The 22,376-nt window shown below is 43.2% G+C and overlaps 1 protein-coding gene and 1 long non-coding RNA gene across 3 annotated transcripts in view; both read right to left on the bottom strand.

Annotated features, from left to right (window-relative positions):
- FGD4 (FYVE, RhoGEF and PH domain containing 4) overlaps window positions 1-22,376 on the bottom strand; it is a 186,309-nt gene that overhangs the window by 71,677 nt on the left and 92,256 nt on the right. The gene's annotated exons all lie outside the window — the stretch shown is intronic.
- Window positions 2,905-8,214, bottom strand: LOC140902129 (uncharacterized). Its single transcript, XR_012156014.1, has 3 exons — window positions 7,934-8,214; window positions 4,849-4,979; window positions 2,905-4,757 (listed from the first exon to the last, which is right to left on the bottom strand). It is a non-coding gene; the product is annotated as an uncharacterized lncRNA (long non-coding RNA).

Raw genomic sequence — 22,376 nt, 5'->3', positions numbered from 1 at the left:
CATCTGCCAGATAGAGTTACTTAACATTGCTTACCTGACTTTGTAAAGGGACGTAAGAGAAATATGGATGAAGAAGTGGTATGAACATTTTATTCTATTTAATACAATTAACAGGGATGCACGTTTCCCAAAATTTTATGAGGCTGAACTGTGAAGATCCCTCAGTTGAGACTCACATCTGGTAAGTGCAGGTTTGTGAATACAAAAGAAGCATGGGGTTACTTGATATAATTTACACACCTAACTACAGTCGCCGATTTACTAGCACAATAAGGTAGACATGTAAATCCCATCAGCTGCATCCGCTAAATTGTACATGCAAGAAAGGAGGTTGCTTCTGGATCTTTTGGGGTGTATATATTTACTCCAACTTTGATATGCATAGATTTGATTCTATATTCACATTTGGGGTTCAAATAAGCCCACAATTCAATGGAAACTGCAGGATTTCCACTGGTTTTGGAATGAAACCATGGAAAGCCAGAAGTTTCAAGCATCTTTGATACAAAACCAGAAAGAGCCAGTCCCAGCTCATGAACAGTAATGGTTAGAACCAAACAGGGCTTTTTCAGGTTTCTGAAACTAACTAAAACTCAGAGGGAGAGGCAGGGAATCTACACATTCAACAGCTGGCGGTGGGGAGGAAAAGAACTGCTGACTTGCCCTCAAATTGATTACACATTTGTATTTTGAAGCAATTGTCAGTTACAAACAGTAAATGCTTTAAAAAGTCTGCTCACTGTTACTCTGTTCTGCACAGAGTTCTGAGGTTAACTTAAGGTGGTGCTTGCAGTGGTAAGCAACTGATGAAATGCTGTAGGCAGTCAATGATGCTGTTAATAAGAGAAAAGCAACTCTCTGGGTAGATCTACACTACAGCGGCACAACTATCAGGGGTAGCAATGTAGCGTAACAGTTCCTCCACCGATGGAAGGAGGGTTTCTGTTGATGCAGGTAATCCACCTCTCAGAGACAGTAGCTACGTCGACCAAAGAATTCTTCCAACAACCTACTTGGGTCTACACCAGGTGTTAGGTCAACCTAATTACAGTGCTCAGGGCGTGACATTTTTCACAGTTCTAAGGGACATAGCTAGGTTCACCTAATTTTTAAGCATAGACCAGGTCCTCTATCAGAGGACTAGTGGGTGGAATATTCAGGAGGAAACTAGTTTTGCTTCTCTGCAAAAACCTAGTTTGCTAAAAGCATTGTGTAAATTTCCACTGTGGCAAACATCTGGGATTATGTTTGAAGGGTTGAATTTAGGCATGGAACAGATATTTATTGGCAAAACATATGCCAAAGAGCAAATTCAAGTAAATATTAGTTCTGATATGTGAAAATTGGTAGTTTTTACTACGCTATTCTCTAGACACAAGCAAAGAGGTTTCGTACGTTGCAGTAGACACTAGAAGTACACTCCCTTCCTCTGTCCCTCCCTCACCATTATTTTCAATGGTTAAGTGTATGTTATACATCCTGCTAATGTTCTCTGGGCTACATGAATTCCCTCTTCTTTTGCTGCATATCATTTGCTGCAGGGAATAAATCAATCCTCACCAGGTTTGTTATATATCATCTTAGAGGAAGCAAGAAGGCATTTACACTGCTTCCTCCCTACTAACAATGTTTAGCGCCTTTATTGATCATGTTAATAGTGCATTTCCAAAATACTGTTTTGTTTTATCTGAGGTTCAGTTTCACACCAACAATATTCAAGCTGAAGCCTGAGCGGGATGTGGAATACTTACTACCCAGTATTTTCTGGGAGAGGCAAAATGTTTAACAAGTGGGTACACAAGTCAGCCCACCTAATCTAGAAATAATTATCTGGTGTTTTACTCCCCCAATTACCCAAGCATGACCAGTTGGTGCATCATCAACAGAAGGGTACTAAGTATTCAGTTTTAATAGAGGTTGTGCAACATATAGATGTAACAAACAGGAATATCGGATTTTAATAGCATACTTAAAGTTGGTAAGCCTAAAATTAGATACCAGAGCATTTGGTTTAAGGGTGTGAATGAGACACAAACATCCACAAACTACCTTTCCATTTCAAGGACAGTCAATTCTTGATACCAGGCAGGGTGTTTTATGATCAGTCAGCTTCACTACCCTTCCTGCTCACAAGTTTGACGCAAAAAGGAGGATAAGGGAGATTGTGCGTACATGCATGTACGCACACACAACCTGTTGTAGAACTCATGCTGGAAGATAACAGCTGAAACACTGAGATTTTATTTACAGAGGTTGCTATTAAAATGTAAACTTTTGCCAACAGTTAACACATATGGGTGGCGCCGTATTTTGTCCCATACTTCAAATAGTAGGCATCTGTGGCAACTCTGATAAGTTAAGTTGAATTTTCAATAGCTTCTTGATTTTGTGGCCTTCATTATAGCTTTATGGAGAAAAGACTATAGAAGTTCATAGAAATTACCCTTAAAATTTTATTTAAAAATGTAAGAAAATGTCAATCCTATTTTTTTTTAAGTATTCTACAAAATTATATAATACTGATAAAGTTCTCAAATTCTATAGAATACTTTCAAACAATACAAAATCCCTACTAATCTCTTATATACTTTTCCGTAAATGTAGGAAAAAGCAAAAAAATTCCCTCCTCATTATCATGAGGAAAACCCCCAAAAGGGCTTAAATCAGTTTTGGGACTTTAAACAAAAAACAAAAACACCCACACATAAACACCCCTCCCCTCAAAAAAACAACCCTGAACCCCACACAAACCTAGAGGAATTTAAACTTATTAAAACTATTTGAGTCAATATATGCAGAAGATTATTTCTGCAGTAGTCACCCAGATATACAAAGAAGGCTGCCAAACCAAGTTGGCTCATTTTGTACTAAAACACAAACACAGAAAGAGGTTGAGCTGAGGAATTTAATAGTTGAACTGTTGAGTATTTTTCTATATTAATCAATTGCTTATGTCCTTATTTAATCAACAGGTTTTCTTGATCATAATCACGTCTGATCATTCAGTCTTGACACAGAAATTCTCAGAGAGGTCAATAAGAGTTTTGCCTCCCTGAGAATTGTAGGATTAAGCTTTAAGGATAGAGTGGAGCATCAACAACATGATCAAGATTTACAGCAACACGTATCTGGATCCAAACCTGAATCTTGATGTACTGTGCATCATGCAAACTTTTAGCCCTGGTCTACACTACGAGTTTAGGTCAAATTTAGCAGCGTTAGATCGATTTAACCCTGCACCTATCCACACTATGAAGCCATTTTTGTCGACTTAAAGGGCTCTTAAAATCCATTTCTGTACTCCTCCCTGAGGGGATTAGCGCTGAAATCGACATTGCAGGGTCAAACCTGGGATAGTGTGGATGCAATTCGATGGTATTGGCCTCCAGGAACTATCCCAGAGTGCTCCATTGCGATCGCTCTGGACAGCGCTTTCAACTCAGATGCACTAGCCATGTACACAGGAAAAGCCCTGAGAACTTTTGAATTTCATTTCCTGTTTGGCCAGAGCGGTGAGCTCATCAGCACAGGTGACTATGCAGTCCCAGAAACGCAAAAAAGCTCCAGCATGGACCAAACGGGAGGTACTGAATCTGATCGCCTCCTGCCCCCAGGCCCTGCTCACTACATTCCCCCTCCCCCAGTGGCTCACTCTTCCCCACCTTCACTCACTTTTCACTGGGCTGGGGTACAGAAGGGGGCTGGGGCAGGGGGTTGAGGTGCAGGAGGGGGCTCTGGGCTCCAGCTGGGGGTGCGGGATCTGGGGTGGGGCCAGGAATGAGGGGTTTGCGGTGTAGGAGTGGGCTCCGGGTTGTGGGGGGGCTCAGAGCTGGGGCAGGGGGTTGGGGCTCCAGCTTATCTCCAGCAGCTCCCAGTCAGCAGCACAGTGGGAGGGCTAAGACAGGTTTCCTCCCTGTCCTGACTCTGAGCTGCGCCCCGGAAGCGGCCAGCAGGTCCAGCTCCTAGGCGGAGGCGCGGAAGGAGGTTGTGTGAGGACCTCTTTCTTACTCTCACCCACAGGCACTGCCCCTGCAGCTCACATTGGCCACGGTTTCTGGCCAACAGAGTGCAGAGCCGGTGCTCAGGGCGGAGGCAGTGCATGGAGCCCAGTGGCCCCCTCACTTAGGAGCCGGTCCTGCTGGCCACTTCCCAGGCACAGTGCGAAGCCAGGACCGTAGCTCTACAGGACCGCCGACCGGACTTTTAACGGTCCGGTCAGTGGTGCAACCAGAGCTGCCAGGGTCACTTTTCACCCAGAACACCTGGTCAAAAAACTGGACACCTGGTCACCGTAGCCCTGTGTCTGGGTGCACCGGGGCTAGGAAGAGGGTGTGGCGTTAGGGGAGAAGCTGAGCTAGCATAGTCTGTCATTGCCTGTATGCCTGAAAGTTGGGGCCCACCCAAATTTCCACTCTTAGTTACATCACTGGTTTATATTGCTCTACATACTATACACTGAAATGTAAGTACAATGTTTATATTCCAATTAATTTATTTTATAATATTATGGTAAAAATGAGAAAGTAAGCAATTTTTCAGTAATAGCATGCTGTGACATTTGTAATTTTATGTCTGATTTTGTAAGCAAGTAGTTTTCTAGTAGTTGGGGTACACAAGACACATCAGACTCTCAAAAGGAGTACAGTAGTCCAGAAAGGTTGAGAGTCACTGGGGTAGTGTGTCTGAGGGCTGTTTTTCTTCTTCCTCCTCCTCTCTCCTAGCTCTCTGTTGGCTTTTATAGCTTCCTGCACATTTGACTGGAGAAAAAAAGAGGAAACCAGTCAAATTTCAGTTGCTTTTGTAAGTCTCTCCCTACACATCAATGGTAGTTTCAATTGTAAAATATACCTCTGCTGGAAGGCATTAAACAGGAAGCATTTCTGTAATGATACCCAGTGGATTTTCCCCTTTATCCTCATGGTATTACTCTGGAACGTTAATAACTCTGCAAATGTCTTCTTTCTACATCACTTTTCCCACTGGAAAAAACACACATTCTGCTTAATACTTATAGCCAGGATTCCAGTGAAGTCAAGGGGAATCTTTCCACTGACTTCAATATGCTTTGGATCAGGCCTCAAATGTTCTGATTTATCATTTTCTAAAGAGCCCAGTTCTGCAATCCTTAACATAGGGAATCCTTACTCTCACACGCAGACTCATTACACTCAGTGGGATTACTTGCATTAATATGGGCTGCAAAATCAGGCCTTAAGTGTATCTTCCATTTCGTTCATTTTCTTCAGGGTACCAGTAGGGTTGCCAAGTGTCTGGTTTTCAAAGGGACCCTGGCAGCTCTGGTCAGCACAGCTGACTGGGCTGCTAAAAGTCTGGTTGGTCACAGCAGGGCAGGCAGGCTCCGTGGCTAGCTCTGTGCAGTTCCTGGGAAGTGGAAGCATGTCTCTCTGGCTCCTAGGCGGAGGGGTAGCCAGGGGACTCTGCATGCTGCCCCCACCTACAGGTGTAGGCCAAAAGCCTAATGGGAAGAAATTGTTTCAAGTAAAATTGTACTCCATTTTTCTTATTTTGCCCTATACTCCATTTTGCTACCTTTGAATTAGTAAAAAACTGTAGCCTTGAATTAGTAAAAAGACATTGTTCCGAGTTTATTTTTTGCTGATTGTGTTAATATTTGTTCTTGGAAGGATAGAAGTTTTATGGCTGTAATTGCCTTATTTACAGTTTGGTGTGAGTGAAGAATGTATGAAAATTAACCGAGAAAGGACAATTGGGCAGGATGGTGAAGAAAGGAGTGGAGGAGTCAAGAGGCACCAACTTTATCATCAATAACCCAGCTGACAGATTGACGACCCTAAAGCAAAGGCTTACACCCCAAGGACAAGATAAGAAGTTGAGTCAAAGGGACAGATAAACAGCTGCGGATCCTCCCAGTAACAACTCAAAATAATGCTAATTAAGAACAACCTTGACTACCTTGTGATTAACAGCTCCGGTGTGAGACTTGTATGGGAATTTATTACTATAAAAGAAGCGTGTATTGACATGGGACTTTGGGTTCATTCGACAGAGGCCCAGCTCCCCTCCCTCGTGTGCAGTTTCAGCTGGCCACTGGAACTGACCGAGCAACACTAAGGACTGGTAACTATAAGATACACACAAGGTTCTGCAGCTGGTGCATGTGTGTGCGCGCACGCAAATGGAAGCATTGCTGATTTCAGTGCTTAAATTGTACTCAATAAATGTGGCATTTCCCTTATCCCCTTTAAAAAGATTGTGTGCTTCTTATAAGCATAAACACAGGCACCACCCTGAGCGCCACCTCTGCAGCTCCCATTGGCTGGGAACCGCGGCCAATGTGGCCTCAGAGGTAGCACCTGCAGGCAGCGGGGTGCCTAGGAGCTGGAGGGACAGGCCACCACTTCCTGGGAGCCACATGGACTTCTGCCATCCCCGGGAAATGTTAGGGCCACCTCAGGTCCTCACCGTCCGGAGCCCACACCCTGAACCCCGTCCCACACCACAACCCCCTGCCCCAGCTCAGAACCCCCTCCAGCACTCCAAACCCCTCAGACCCAGCCCAGAGCCCTCTCCTGCACCCAAACCCCTCAGCCCTGGCCCCACCCCAGAGCCCACACCCCCATTCAAAGCTCTCCCTCCCCCCAAACTCCTGCCCCAGCCTGGAGCCCCCTCCTGCACCCCAAACCCCCCATCCCCAGTGCCCACACCCCCAGCTGGAGCCCTCAACCCCTCCTGCACCCCAACCCCCTGCCCCAGACCAGTGAAAATGAGCAAGGGTGGGGGAGATCAAGCGACAGAGGGAGGTGGAATGGAGTGAGTGGGGGGCAAGGCCTCGAGGAAGGGGCGGGGCAGGGCAAGGGTGTTCGGTTTTCTACAATTAGAAAGTTGGCAACCCTAGATACCAGCAATATACAAGACACCTATCATGGAATTATGCTCTGTAACAGAGTAAAATCTAACATGGCCACCCAAATGCTGTTGGAGAAGCACTAGTTTAAAAAAAAAAAAAGAGAGAAAAGAGTTCTTAATGTCACAGAAATACAAATAGCGGTTACACTTGTAGTTGAGGTTCTAAAATACAGTGAAAATGTTCGTGTATTTGCATTCCCTTTTTTAAGGCTAATATAGAATAATGGTATTTTTAGATTTTCAAAGGCTGGGCCACAGGCTTTCTAAAAAAGAACAGCTAAATATAAACTCAAATTCCTTCATTCCTTTATTACTCATATGAAAATGCTGCATTAGAACACATGTTTAATGCGTCTTTTGTAACCTTCTGGTCCGTCAGTCTTACTGGCTATTGATCTATGCAGTTAAGCAAGTTGCTTAAGAGTTGTCTTGTTTTAAAAATAGTTACATACATTTTAAAAGATGAATGCAGATATCTTTCACTGATCGAAGGCTCTGTGCTACTAGGTAATATTTTTAGAAACAGGATGCTGCAAGAAAATACCTAGCCCCAAGAAGAGAAAAACAAACTAATTAAAGAAGTTTTAAAACGGACTACTCCTTTGATTAATTTAAATACAAAATTTCAAGTCTTGAAAATGACCTCAGTTTATTTTATATGCTATAAAAAGACTCATTATGAAGTCTGCCTGAAATATAGAAGAGACACAAAAGAAAGAGCCATAAAAAAACAAATCTCAACACTTGACCCAAACTGTTGTTAATAGTTCACGCTATCTTTTATTTCTAAATTCTTCTTACAAATGGCAGAAGTGGAGAACGTGTATGGCATAACCACTTGTAGCCCCACTAACTCAAGCACAAAAAGAACACCATGACTTTAAGACCTGTGGATTCAAATCTGAAAAGAAGTTTTAAAAGCAGTGCCTTAATTCTAGAATGCCATGCACTGGGGCTAACTCCATAACAAAGTCCAGACACTAACATTTACTGCTGGGAACCCCCCCCCCCCCCCCAAAAAAATCATGTAAAAAGGGAAGTATACCTTAGAAAATCATCCCGGTTGTTAGAGCAGACTGAAGCAGGCTGTGAGTCCTGCGCTCGCTGCCCCCTGACATAGGTAATACCAGCATTGCCTCTCTGCAGCACTACAGCTGCTCTGTTTAGCATGCTTCTTCTCATCTCTGGGGCACACAGCCCATTTTCAGGCTACTTAAGTAGTCCCAGCTTGCTGCCAAGTAATTAACAGCCAACATCTACACAACACAGAACAAACAGCAGCTCCCTGGGAACGTCTGCAGCACCAACTCAAATATAAAGAACTCAAGCTGCAAACTTCACAAGAATTCCAGTACTTCCTGCTTTTGACCTGGTTGGAAATACCATAAGAATAGCCTCAAATGGCTGATTTAAGCAAATTTAGGGCTTCCTGTGAAACCGTTCAGTTGGAACCCCTCCTGCAGTCTCCTGTCATTCTCCTCTACTAAACTTGCCACAGTGGTGTAAGTTTTTATGGGGACATTGCCTATGAAGACTTAGGCCTCCATATATCATCAGAGCATAATGACCATCATTAAGGAAAAAAGAAAAGGAGTACTTGTGGCACCTTAGAGACTAACCAATTTATTTGAGCATGAGCTTTCGTGAGCTACAGCTCACTTATGCATCGGATGAAGTGAGCTGTAGCTCACGAAAGCTCATGCTCAAATAAATTGGCTAGTCTCTAAGGTGCCACAAGTACTCCTTTTCTTTTTGCGAATACAGACTAACACGGCTGTTACTCTGAAACCTGTCATTAAGGAAGTAAGTCATAGTCACATTAAGTATGGTCTTGGATTCAAAAGAAAAATTAAAACAATCTCATCTGTCAGAGAACATTGTTTTGCTGTTCAAATACTCACTTCAGACTGAAGGTTGAACAGATTTGCATGAATTCTTTCAACTGCTCTGTGTAATTAAATGCTAATTTACTCTGCTTAAAACGTTACTAAACGATCAGGTTGACAGTAATAACAGAAATCCAGAAAGACCAAGGTCAACAGTTTAATGTTTTTACATTGTCCAAACCCTTCACCCCTCTCCCTGCCCCCACTCAAAAAAAGTATAGTTATTTCATTACATCAACTAGTATTAGCACACATCACTTGATTAATTCCCAAACTGGGAATACTTCTAAGTTTTTTTTGATGCAAAAAGACTTTAATTGCTTATTGGAAGCACTGAACACTGAAAACAGCTGAAGCATCATATGACTATTTAAATCACTTTCCTGTCCTGGCGTTTATAGTATTCCTAAAATAAAAAAGTAGGAACTTTCCACAAAATCCCATGCTACTGAAAAAAAAATGCTGAAATAAGCCTCCGTGTAAAAGTTACCAGTGTTTCATGAAGGCAAATGTCTTTGTATGGGGTTTGCCAGAGCCCATGCAGCATCCACTGTGGCCTGTCTGGGAAAGGCCCTCAATCTCCCAAGTCCTTCTTTCTGCAAATACCCTCCTTCAGTTTATCAAATTAAAGCTTCTAAACCTTTGGCCAGGTAAAAAAGGCAACTTAAAACCAACAGATTGTTGCCAACTCACAATATTTGGTGTTCTTCTGGAAGCTCCAGTACCATTTAATGTCAACTGTGGTCCCCCGAAGGCACTCATTCTAGGTTCACAGCTTCTCAGACATCATCTCTCTCAGGCAGAGACCCGCATCTCTCCCTCCTGACCAGGGTTTTTCCAGGCTGCACAGTTCTGCCTGGCTACATTGTTATATCCCCAACAGGCCAGCACCTGCACTTTGCTTTCTCCTTGAAGGTTATGATTAGCTGTAATGGCCAGCAGTCACAAGTTATCACACAGCTCTTTATAAGCAAGCACATTTATTTTTTAAGGTAAAAGCATTACAGAGAAAACATTAAAAATAGTAAATATATGCATGCTAAAAGCTTACTAGAGGTCACCTATCTTATATAGCCTCACTAGATTAAGTCCTTCCAACTCCTCCCTGAAAGGATTTGGGGTGAGGGGTGGGGGCCTTGAACAGAAGGCCCTGACTGTTTGCTGGATAAGAAAGAAGACCCTGAGTCAGTTTAAACTCAGGCTTTTTATCCAAAAGTCCCTTCTTTGTCTGTCGGTTGCTGGAGAATCCAGTTTGAACTAGTATACGCAAGCCTCTGCAGGTAGCAGTACTTTTCTGGAGGGGTTACAACCTGAGTGAAATTGCCTAATCACCCAATATTGATCAGTTTCCATAAACTAAAAGGCAAGCGCTGCCCTTCACCAATTGTTCTATTGCAGTGGTTCTCAAACTTTTTTTTTTCATGGGCCACTTGAAAATTGCTGAGGGTCTCGGTGGACTACTTAATGATCTTTCCAAATGTTGTTTGAACCATTAGCTAACTATTGTAAAGCGCTTTGGATAAAGGCGCTACATAAAAAAAATCTAACTTTTTTTGTTCTACAAATAAAAGCACACAACTCATTTTTATATCAGTAGTCTTACCTTTCTAATGTGATGGATGTGCCCTCTCTCCCCCGCTGCAGCAGCCCCTGAGCTGGGGCTGGGAAGGAGTGGGGGGTCTCTCCCTGGCAGCTGCAGCCCTGGAGCTGGGGAAAGTCACCTCTGTCTCTAGCTGCCGCAGCCCTGCACATCCCAAATTCCCCCCACTCCCTCTTCTCACCCATTGCCTCCTCCCATCTACCCCTTATTTCCCCCAAGGCCACCACCTCACTGTACATGTGCATCTTCTCCAGGGTCCAGGCACTTCATTAGTGGAGCCATGCCTGCGCGACTCCACTAATTAGATGGGTGGCCCTTCATTCTCTCGTGTGCGGCCACCCAAGTTCACACCTTAGAGGGAACTATCCGCGGATCACCTGAACCAGTGGTCCATGGATTACAGTTTGAGAACCTCTGTTCTATCGCACATCACTCTGATGGCAACTAACAAAGAATTGTACTCTTAATACCATGTGAACAGAATTTGACCACAATAACCACCCTAGACATTTTTTCCCCTCAAAAAGCAAAAAAGTATGCATACTATGTACAAGAACCATATGCATTATCATTTACTTCCAACGCACAGCTGTTCACATCCTGCCAACTTCCTTTCTGCAGTAACGTTTTACAATACAACTTTATGAAGCGTATTCTTTCACACACATTGTGTCCCCAAAACAGGGTGGTGTTACAAAGTTGAAATAAAAATACAAAAGCGGGGGGGTGGGGGTAGGGGGGAGGAATGTAGAGAAAAATTCTTGCATCCATCATGGTGAGATTGTGCAAAGGTGCACAGAAGATAGTACACGAATTAAGGAAGTTAGGAGAGGAATAAGAGACCAGTTCTTTGAGCTAAGACAAAATCAGAATGACAGGTTTCAGAGTAACAGCCGTGTTAGTCTGTATTCGCAAAAAGAAAAGGAGTACTTGTGGCACCTTAGAGACTAACCAATTTATTTGAGCATGAGCTTTCATGAGCTACAGCTCATGCTCCAATACATTGGTTAGTCTCTAAAATCAGAATGGTTTTAAAAACCTCTGGGCCCATGCATTGGTACATGAAATGAATGAGGAGCTAATGGAGTTCCTTGATATGGGTGACATGTCACCCAGTGTACCTGTGAGAAGTTTGACACCAGCAAAAGCTGAAGTCGGGAGGACTGCGGTTGGGGTGGATAGACCTGCAGAGAATGGAGTCCTGCAGAGTTAGCTGCATAGTTCACCCCAAGCTTCCTCAGCAGACTGCTATCAAAACCCCAGATCAAACCCCAACTCCAAGCACATAGAAGAAGTTCTCACTTCTCCTACCCCCTGCTAACTGGTTCTGTGCTTTTCAAAACAACCAGGGATGATGGGCTTTACAATGTACCCCCTCACAAATCTATTTCATCTCTAATTTTGGATTAGATTCCATTTTCAAAAAATATTCTAGTTTGCTCTTAGGGTCAGAGAATGTTTACACTGTGTGTCCTGCACAGTAAGCACTTATCAAGGCTGAAATTACAATGCAATTTTTTAAAAAAAAACACTACTCCTTACTGCAAAGCAAGTTAGAAAAATAAGCATAAAGTGAAAGTGGCCACTGCAAGACCACATATACAGAATTAATTGGCAAAGCAAACCTGTCTCTCCCAAAATTAACCATGTGTACTTAATTCATGATCCACTGAGAAAATAAACATTTCAGACAAATACTGATTTATAGCAACATAGTCTATGGACCTTTCAACTGTAAACAGAATTGTTGCTGTCAGCTCAATAGCAAACCAGAAATAGAAAGCACTTAAATATCTGCAAACTCAATTGTTTGAGAGTTGAGGTGAAAGTAGCAAGATGAGCAGAAAAAGTATTTTTGCACAATGAACTAAGCAAACACTCCAAGAAAAAAAAATCTACAGATTTGTCAGTTGAACAAATATGTTCCAAATGTATTACACAATCAAGCAGCTGAATTTATAATATGTCTATACTTCTAAGGCACCAGATATAAAACTTTGCTTTTCATTTGTCTTTGGCCTAAAACACTATTACACATTCCGCAGGCAACAACTCAAATTAAAAGACTATCAACCAACAAAAAACAACTCAAAAATCCAAACAAGCCAGCCTTACCTAGATCAAAGGACATGGTTTTCATGTATGCTGATATCAAATTCACTCTAATGCTGCTGTATGCACCAGTAATCGATTTCACAATGGTAATGATCATATAACAGGTTCACATATACCCCATTTACAAGTTTTGGGGACCACTGAGGAGGAGTTCTAATAAGATGCTCGGTATATACTGAAAATTTACAGTTCAAAGACATAGCATGTAATATGCCCCACCTCTTTGACGGCATGTCTGTTTTGTGTAGGAGAGAGCGAGAGAGTGAGCGCAGCAAGCAAAACTAACAAGTGAGGAGACAGACAGTCAGTTGGAGGCAGTTTTATTCCTGGTAAATAGAAAAACAAGGGAATCAACTTATGTAACCCTCAAACCGCAGGAGCAAAGCGCAGGGGAACACAGTAAGTGGTTTTCATCTAATGCCTCAGCTATTTTGGAAGTTTCTACAACTGTTTTAATTTCACCACTGTATAAAAAAACAAGGTTAAATGATAAAATCAGTAGCCCTTTCCTCTGGTTGGTACTTGCATTCCCATTGTTACTAAGTCACTTTTGTTTCCAATATCCTTTTCATTGTGCAAACAGAGTGTGTTTAAACTGCTTCTTTGAACTACAGTAAACGTGAAGATTAGAACTCTAGAGCAGAGGTATAACCAAAAAAGATTCTATAATGTATTCATAGAATGCTGGCCTTTTTGGTGTAGACTGGTAATAGAATGGGGTTACTGGAAAAAATACAGTTTTAAAATAGTAAGGCTCTTAAACCATGTGCTTGGCAGTGCCCTGGTACATATTTTGATGGCATCTCAAAAAACTTGTATCATGCTGGAGCATTGTGAGTGGCTAAAAAGTTCAGTTTTTGAGGAACAATCCTTGCCACAAATACTGAAGAAAGGCACAGGGTCAGAGAATGAAGCCAGTACACTGTTAGCACTAGAGACCTACTGTGCTTTCCTCTTCGCTCTCCTCTGTCTCAACCACCTCTCTCTTCAGCCTCTGACTCTGCTTGCAGGTAAATATAAGTGTCAAGGTTCCTTCCCCACTCTGAACTCTAGGGTACAGATGTGGGGACCTGCATGAAAACCCCCCTAAGCTTATTTTTACCAGCTTAGGTTAAAACTTCCCCAAGGTACAAACTATTTTACCTTTTGCCCCTGGACTTTCTTGCTGCCACCACCAAGCGTCTAACAAATATATAACAGGGAAAGAGCCCGAGTGGAAACGTCTTTCCCCCCAAAATCCTCCCCAAACCCTACACCCCCTTTCCTGGGGAAGGCTTGATAAAAATCCTCACCAATTTGCATAGATGAACACAGACCCAAACCCTTGGATCTTAAGAACAACGAAAAAGCAGTCAGGTTCTTAAAAGAAGAATTTTAATTGAAGAAAAACTAAAAGAATCACCTCTGTAAAATCAGGATGGTAAATACCTTACAGGGTAATCAGATTCAAAACAGAATCCCTCTAGGCAAAACCTTAAGTTACAAAAAGACACAAAAACAGGAATATACATTCCATTCAACACAGCTATTTTTATCAGCCATTTAAACAAAACAGAATCTAACGCATATCTAGCTAGACTACTTACTAACGCATATCTAGCTAGACTACTTACTAACGCATATCTAGCTAGACTACTTACTAAGTTCTAAGACTCCATTCTTTTTCTGTTCCTGGCAAAAGCATCACACAGACAGAGAGAGCCTTTGTTTCTCCCCCTCCTCCAGCTTTGAAAGCATCTTCTCTCCTCATTGGTCATTTTGGTCAGGTGCCAGCGAGGTTATCCTAGCTTCTTAACCCTTTACAGGGGAAAGGGTTTTTCCTCTGGCCAGGAGGGATTTTAAAGGTGTTTACCCTTCCCTTTATATTTATGACAATAAGTAAAGAGATAAATCAGAGTCAATTTTGTATTGTGTAAATGCAAATCTTAGAAAAGTAGACATGAGAGATGAACTAGAAAGAGTAATTACTGTTTACATACAAACTGCTGAAGATTCTTAAGTCTAGTTTGCTAAGAACCCCTCTCCTTGTCCTTCATGCCCCATTGGCCTTGTAGGACAATTACCCTGTTGCAGGTGTAATTTTGCTTAGACCATACCAAACAGTATCCATGACTGAAAGTGGTCAGCAAAATAAGATACATAAATGCAACTTACCCTGTTTCCTCCTCACCCAAATAGATCGTGTGACAGGAACAAATGCTCCCCAGGCTTGAAAAAACAAAAAGCTTAAAAGCCCTGAATGAATTTCATTCTGGCAGGAGGAACAAAATGGATTAAAATCAGACTGACTGTTCTTGGTAAATTTGGATAATGTGAACCAGAACATGGCAGCTTTCATTTAATTCACACAGCTGAAGTAATCTTTTCAATAGTTGTTCAGATCATATATTTGCTTTGCTCTGAATTTTTTCAGAGGGCACAACTCTGCCTCTGTCTACAGGAAGACTGAAAGGTGATGTGTAAGATGGTGCGAGTATAAATTGGTGTAACTTGCACACCAAGTGAACAGAAGAGATGCATATAGTAGGAAAGGCAACTGACAGGACAGCGTAGGTCATAGGTGCTGGAACTATGGGTTCTGGGGGTGCTGCCATACCCCCTGGCTTGAAATGGTTTTCATCATATACAGCGTTTACAGTTTGATTCAATGGCTCTCAACACCCCCACTATACAAATTGTTCCAGCACCTCTGTTGCAGGTTAAATTAGTTAAAGTTCATACTTTAACTCAGCTTCTCTTTCAGTACCTGAGCACAGAAATTATAGTATCTTAGAATTGCATCATGTTCAGCTTTGCTCTAATTTTTTTTTATTATTCCCTGTCCAAATCCCTTATTTCACCACTCCCTTTGTATCCTTATCCCACTCCTGACTTACTGCTTTCTTCTAGATTTTCTTTAATGCTTTCTTGCTGTACCTGGGAACTCTTTCACCCTAAAGGTGGAAGGTACCACCACCTCCATTCAAATTCCTTCTTAAAATTCCTTTCCTCCATGAGCTCACCAGTCAAAGCCGCCTACATTTAGGGTATGTCTACATAATGAAGTTATTTGAATTTTGGGAAGCGAAAATACATACATTTATACATTCTATCTTCTGTGTCCCCACTAAAGCATGTGAATTCGGCAGAGGGCGTCCACAGTACCAAGGCTTGCATTGAATGTCGGCGCGCTGCACTGTGGGTAGCTATCCCACAGTTCCTGCAGTCCCCGCTGCCCATTGAAATTCTGGGTTAAGCTCCCAGTGCATGATGGGGCAAAAACCTTCTTGCGGGTGTTTCTGGGTGTGTCATCAGTCGCTCCTCCCTTCACGGAAGCTATGGTAGACAATCGTTTTGAGCCTTTTTGGAGTGCAGACGCCATACTGCTTTCAGCAGACGGTGCACTGCTGCTCTCCTGCTATGAATGCACCTCACATTTCCTCTCATCTTCTTAAGTAATCTCTACTATCTACTCTCTCTCTCTTCCTCATCGAACGCTTCCGCTGCCAACTCTGCTCAGCCATCATGAACCAAGCAGCACAGCTTCCGCCGCCAACTCTGCTCTTCCGCTCTTGCTGCGCTACCGAGCTTCTCCATGTTGTCTGTCCTGGGCTCCCGCCTCTGTGAAAGCTATAGAAGACAACCATTTCCCGCCTTTTTTTGGCTTTTGTGAACCGAACAGCACCTCTTCTGCTGCCACTCTGCTCCCCTACGTTTTGCGCCTTTTTTCCAGGATTACCCATGCAGGCACCATAGCCATGGAGCCCGCTCAGATCTCCACTGCAGTTTTGACCATTGTAAATACCTCGCACATTATCCAGCAGTATGTGCAGTACCTGCAAAACTGGCGAGGAAGCGACAACAGCGCGATTACAATAGTGATGAGGACATTGACAGACATTCCTAGAAGCATGGCATGTGGCGATTTGGAGATCATGGTGGTGTTGGGCCAGGTTCATGCCATGGAACACCGATTCTGGGCCTGGGAAACAAGCACAGACTGGTGGGACCGCATAGTGTTGCGGATATGGGATGATTCCCAGTGGGTGAGAAACTTTCGTATGCGTAGGGCCACTTTCATGGAATTTTGTGACTTGCTGTCCCCTGCCCTGAAGTGCAAAGACACCAAAATGAGAGCTGCCCTCACAGTTGAGAAGCAAGTAAGCCATCACATGCGGCTGGGCAACAGAATTCAGCTTGCAGGCAGCCATGGTAAGCCCTAGTGGGCACGCAGGGTTCTGCTTCTTCCGCATTCATTTCAATGCTTTCAAACTGCTGGTCCCCCTTTCCCATAGCAAGCAATGCCTGGTGGGTTTGCCATATAAAAGGAGGGCCTGCAGGCTCTCTGGGATGATCGCTTCACACAACACTGTCCCCGCCCTCTTCCCCCCTCACCCCCCCACCGTGTGGCTCCGATCAAGCTCTCACCTCACCAGAAGTGCCTTCTCCAGGGTCATGGTCCGGGAGCTCGCCTTGGGAGTGGGAGAAAGCTATTGGCTCCAACAATAAGACTAGTTCCTGGCTAGGGGGGAAAAACCCGATTCCCCACTTGCCGCCTGTGCACTGTCCTCCTCCTCCTCCTCTTCATCCTCCAATAACTCCCCCTTGCCAGGTATCAGACAGTGGTGGGGTAGTGGTGACGTCACCCCCCATAATTGCATGCAGCTCACAGTACAAGCGGCATGTATGGGGCTGTGACGCAGAGCACCCGTTCGCCTCCCTTGGCTTTTTGGTACGCTTGCCTGAGCTCCTTGATTTTTGTACGACTCTGCTCTGTGTCCCTGGAGTAGCCTCTTTCCGTCATGGCCCTGGAGACTTTAGCATATGTATTGGCATTTCTTTTTTTGGAACATAGTTCTGCCATAACAGATTCGTCTCCCCAACATGCGATGAGATCCACTACCTCCCGTTCGGACCATGCTGGAGCTCATCTGCGAATCCGGGACTGTGTGGTCTCTTGTGATGGTGGACTCTGCACAGTTGCCTGTGATGGTGGACTGTGCTGATGGTCACCTGTGCTGATGGTGACCAAACAGGAAATTCAAAAGCTCCCGGGGCTTTTACTGCCTACCTGGCTAGTGCATCGGAGTTGAGAATGTTGTCCAGAGCGGTCAGAAGGGAGCATTCTTGGATAGCTCCTGAAGGCCAATAACATTGAATTGCGTCCACAGTACCTGCAACCCAGAACTGCCATCTCGATTTTAGCGCTACTCCACTTGCTGAGGTGGAATACAGAAATCGGATTAAAGATCCCTTTAAATCGAAAAAACTGGTTTGGTCATGTGGACGGAATCAGTTTTATTTTGAAGTAACTCAGCTAATTCTGAAATAACCGCATACTGTAGACCAGGCCTTACTCCTCATCTATCATAGAAATCCTGCTACACTTTAAGACAGAACCATTTGGGGTCATGCAGTGCACTGTGTGTGTGTTTTGTGCAGTACCATGGCAAATACACTGTTAGAGATTTAACAAACAACCACCACCACCACATTTCATCTAATACCCAGTTCATGCTCAAGAATTTTACCAGCGTCTGAGCCCCGAAGTAGCAGCATTACAAGAGGTAAGTGCCTCTCCTACTGACTAGTTATCCTCACTCTTACATCCTGGTGTGAATTTCCCTTTCCCCACTCTGAAATATGTTTTAGTCCCCATCTTCTCCTCACTTCTGGATGTGTTATAAAGCAGATGGTGGGGTTGAACTGCTCTTCCCAAATCTGAATCTAAATTTGTCTGTCAACCACCTCCAAGCTTTGAGAGATAGGACTACTTCGTAATGAAAGTGCATATTTGAAAGGCATGGTCCACTACAATATCAGTTTATTACAAAAACATTTCCTATTACCACACATATGCAATTTTAGTAGGGAAACTACTTAAAAGCCAGTCCAAATGGTGTTTTGCCTCCATAACGGATGCAATATTAGATCCCAAAACGATATGGAACCTGCTTTAAAAACTAGTATTTTGAACATCCAAAAACCCCAAGAGTAACTAATCCCCAACAAGTAACATTTTCAACATTTTTAAGGAAGCAAGTACCTTAAAACTTGTATTCCCTATAGCCCTGCTTGGTGCTATATATATGCAAAATAAGCTATTATCATCAAGTTATTAATAATTGGCTTACTATCTTTGCATTGAATAGTCAGTTCTCTGGAACTGAGCCACTAATTATTTCCTTTCTGGTACAGATGTTGAGTCATGTCAGCAGACAGAGTTTTGCCAAAACACACAGTAAAATTTATAACAATTTTGCTTTGGTTATTTTAAAATCTTTGGCACATATTTTTACTTTGAATGCACAAATGCAAGTCCCATTCGTATATATCTGAAACTGGAATACAGCCTTGAGGTTTCACCATTCAAATCCTAGTTTTCCTCTAATTCAAAAAGTTCAGGGATGATCCCACTAACTCTCTCACCATGGTGAACAAACAGGAAAACTGAATTTCAGCAAACAATAGGAGTCCATGTTTCCTTCAAAAATAATTTTAAATTGCACTGTTTCTTTGTTTTGAAATTAACACCTCCCCAACAATTGTGTTTTCTAAGGGCAAGTGACAGCAGGATAGAAAGACATACTATCACAAGGGTGGCCAACCTGAGCCTGAAAAGGAGCCAGAATTTACCAATGTACATTGCCAAAGAGCCACAGTAGTACGTCAGCAGCCCCCCATCAGCTCTCCTCCAACCCCCCTCCTCCCCCCAACACCTCCCGCTCACCGGCAGCCCCACCAATCAGCACCTCCCCACACCTCCCGATCAGCTGTTTTGTGGTGTGCCGGAGGCATGGAGGGGGAGGAGCGAGGGCATGGCAGGCTCAGGGGAGGGGGCGGGAAGGGGTGGAGTGGGCGCAGGGCCTGTGGCAGAATCAGAGGTTGAGCGGTGAGCACCCCCCGGCACACTGGAAAGTTGGCGCCTGTAGCTCCAGCCCTGGAGTCGGTGCCTATACAAGGAGCCGCATATTAAACTTCTGAAGAGCCGCATGTGGCTCCAGAGCCACAGGTTGGCCACCCGTCTGCTGTCAAATGGAGGTCTGTCCACTCCAGCCGGTTTAGTAGGTTTTGAACCTATTCGAAATATCTTAAAGAGAATATCAATATATTGATGAACCCTTGGAGCGAGCACTGGGTAAAATTTAAAAATTAGAAGAACTGCAAAGAGGAAAAGCTGTGATTCCCCATCCTTGAGGCTCTAAATGAGAAGCTCAAGTCCTCCCAAACAGACAGACAAATACTGCCGGAAATTAAATTGAAAGGTAATTCAAACACTACCAAGTATGTATCGCAAATTTAGTGCCACATTCAGAGATGAAAGGTGGATCAGTGGTTAGGTTGCTGGCCTAGGAAACCTGTGTTCATTTCTTCATATTTTTCATCTGGATTTCAATAGTGACTGAAGGCCCCAGCCAGGGTCAGGAGCCCACTGTGGCAGACCCTACAAACACACAATAGAATACAGTCCCCTGCCTCCAAAGGGACTATCCTTTAGCAGACAAAAGAGATGTAAGAAAAACAAACACCACAAAAGCAATTTGCTGTAAGTATAATACAATTTATTTTCCGTTTCACTTATGTAAAACCCCTCCTGCGTCCAGCTTCTTCACACTCCTTGCTTGGCCTGACTGTCCTCCTTCCGCCCCTTCCACAGGAAAAACAAACATTCAGCCTTGTTTTCAGAGACTCTCATGAAACAAGGAAAAGAAAAAATCTTTCCAAAAGGTGGCTCTGTCCCACTTTCCCTCCCCACCATGTGTGGGTGTGGTGGAGACAGAGGAAAGGAGAGCTCCTTGCTCACCCCTGAATGGTCCATGTGGCCCAAGCCCGCCCCACAACGTCCCTGCTCTGGTGGTCTCAACCCCTTCCCCGCTGGGTGGGGGTGTGTGCGCGCACGCACGAGACGGAGCGAGTCCCAGGGTCAGTATCAGTTCCACTGGAGACTTCCTGTGTGACCATGACTCAGGGTATCAGCCCATGGGAATGAACCTTCCAGCCTGGGTCAAGGGACTCAGGCCAGGGGGGCTTGTGGTAGCCCTCTGAAAATAGCTGTATAAATAGTGCTTTGAAGTTGCAGCTCAGGCTGGATCTTGGGCTCAGCTGTGACTCAGCCCCTCATCTCGAAAATAGGGGTAATAGCCCTTCCCCACCTCAAAGTAGTGTTTTGAGGATAAATACATTAAAAATGGCATGGTGCTCAGATAATATGGTAATGGTTGTCATAAGTACTATACGTAGTGATTGACTTTAAAGACAAAAGGTATCATCAGTATAGTCTGAACTCCTGCACATTATAAGCCATATATGTAGTAAACTACTTTTCAGTATGAGAAAGGGATGCAGAATAGAGAGATCTGCTCAGTTAAACAGTCAGAAAAGAAAACAGACTAGCAGTCTGCCTATTAGATAAAGGTATAGAACATGACCGTCAAAGACACTGTAACCGGGGGGGGAGGGGGGACACAGCTGAGTAATGTCAGAGCTAGAGCTGTCGATTAATCGCAGTTAACTCATGTGATTAGCAGAAAAAAATTGATCGCAGTTTTAATCGCACTATTAAATAGAATTCCAATTGAAATTTATTAAATATTTTGGATGTTTTTCTACATTTTCATATATTCTATATTATAATTGAAATCAAAGTATCCTTTTTACAGTGCAAATATTTGTAATAAAAAACAAAACAGTATTTTTCAATTCACCTCACACAAGTACTTTCAAGACAAAGATTGTATTAAAGTGCAACTTACAAATGTAGATTTGTTTGTTACATAACTGCAGTCAAAAACAAAACAATGTAAAACTTCAGAGCATACAAGTCCACTCAGTCCTACTTCTTGTTCAGCCAATCGCTAAGACAAACAACATTTACAGGAGATAATGCTGCTTTCTTATTTGTAATGTCACCAGAGAGCGAAAACAGGCATTTGCATGGCACTTCTGTAGCTGGCATTGCAAGGTATTTACGTGCCAGATATGCTAAACATGCGTATGCCCGTTCATGCTTCCGCCACCATTCCAGAAGACATGCTTCCATGCTGATGATGCTCATTAAAAATGCGTTAATTAAATTTGTGACTGAACTCCTGGGGGGGGGGGGGAGAATTCCATTTCCCCTGTTCTGTTTTACCCGCATATTGCCATATATCACATGTTATAGCAGTCTCAGGTGATGACCCAGCACATGTTAATTTTAAGAATATTCTCACTGCAGATTTCACAACATGCAAAGGCGGCACCAATGTGAGATTTCTAGAGATAGCTACAGCACTCGACCCAAGGTTTAGGACTCTGAAGAGCCTTCCGAACTCTGAGAGGGACGAGGTGGGGAGCATGCTTTCAGAAATCTTAAAAGAGCACACTCCGAAGTGGAAACTACAGAACCTGAGCCACCAAAAAAGAAAATCAACTTTCTGTTGGTGGCATCTGACTCAGATAATGAAAATGAACATGCGTCGATCCGCACTGTTTTGGACTGTTATCGAGCAGAAACCATCATCAGTATGGACCCATGTCCCCTGGCACAGTGGTTGAAGCATGAAGGGACATATGAATCTTTAGCGCTTCTGGCAGGTAAATATCTTGCGACGCTGGCCACAACAGTGCCATGAGAATGTCTGTTCTCACTTTCAGGTGACATTGTAAACAAGAAGTGGGCAGCATTATCCCCCTCAAACGTAAACAAAAACTTGTTTGTCTGAGCAATTGGCGGAACAAGACATGGAACTGAGTGGACTGCTTTATTTTTGAATGCAGGTTTTTTTTTTGTTTTTTTACATAATTGTACATTTGTAAATTCAGCTTTCATGATAAAGAGATTGCACTATAGTACTTGTATTAGGTTAATTGAAAAAATATTTATTTTGGGGTTTTTTTATAGTGCATATACTTGTAATAAAAATAAA

Source organism: Lepidochelys kempii, chromosome 1 (genome assembly GCF_965140265.1).
Source record: "Lepidochelys kempii isolate rLepKem1 chromosome 1, rLepKem1.hap2, whole genome shotgun sequence".
Taxonomy (NCBI): Eukaryota; Metazoa; Chordata; order Testudines; family Cheloniidae; genus Lepidochelys; species Lepidochelys kempii.
Note: the sequence above shows the minus strand (reverse complement) of the source record. Positions and strands in the feature narration are given on the sequence as shown.